Here is a 1,079-nt window from a genome sequence, read left to right on the forward strand (position 1 = left end):
AACACAATGATATAAAGAAAGGCAGAGCGAGAGTTAGGCCACCCCCATCTGCCTCTCTGGCCATCGTCAAAGAGATACCAGGGAAGATATCTATAAACCGCCCATATAATAAGCTGCGCGAGACAGATAATGAGGTTGGGTGTTTCAAGAGGCTACTGCGACACTGCAATGCAATTAGATACAAAAATGGTCTTTGCTTATATGTGTATTTTTTTTTCTGTCGCTCCTCTCTCTCTTTGATGTGTTAAACGGGGTTGTTTTAGATTCGCTTGTTTGTGCTTGCTTTGTTGCGTGGATGGAGACTTGGATTTTGTATGGATGTGGATAATGACAGGAGACGAAGGAAAGGGAAGAGAAATGAGTCGATAATGAAAGAGTGGAGAGAAACGGGAATAAAGCAAGGAAAATAAAAACTAAAATACTGTAAATTAATAATATAACAGCAGTTTCTCATCTAGAATAAATACGAGAGATTTTCATCTATATCCACACAATATTAAAAGCTAAGTTAAGAAAACCCAACACATTTCTTTCCTCAACATTAATCTTCATTTTCGGCTATATTCCTTTCGCTTAATTGGTGTTTAACTCCTCAGGCAAACGCAGCAGAAAAACGAAACTTTTTTTTCTATTTTTTTCGTATTCTCCGTTTTGTGGCTGCAGCTCATCTTCTAAAAATATCTCGTATGTTAATATATTCGATATCACTAGATTCTCCTCTGCAATATGTTGTGAATTACTATCTATTGAATTGTAGTATCCTGTGATTAAAAAAAACAAACATTTTAGATGAATAAAAAACATATATGATATAATAATCTAGGTAGAAACAAGTAGACGCTCACATCATCGTGTTGTTTACACATTATCTTCCCAACAGGCAAAAGTGTGTTTGTTATAAGACAAATAACAGCATCTTGAAACTGCCTGACAGCCGTTAGAAGCCGCCGCTCTCGACATACCCAAGGTGACCTCATGCCCCTCCCCCCCCTTCGTGACCTGACATATGACCTCTGCTCGAACGGCTTACGTCTCTCGCCTTTGAACAAACTGACCACCTTGTTCGCTTTTAATGTGTG

The sequence above is a fragment of the Penaeus monodon genome, chromosome 20, assembly GCF_015228065.2.
Source record: "Penaeus monodon isolate SGIC_2016 chromosome 20, NSTDA_Pmon_1, whole genome shotgun sequence".
Classification (NCBI taxonomy): Eukaryota; Metazoa; Arthropoda; class Malacostraca; order Decapoda; family Penaeidae; genus Penaeus; species Penaeus monodon.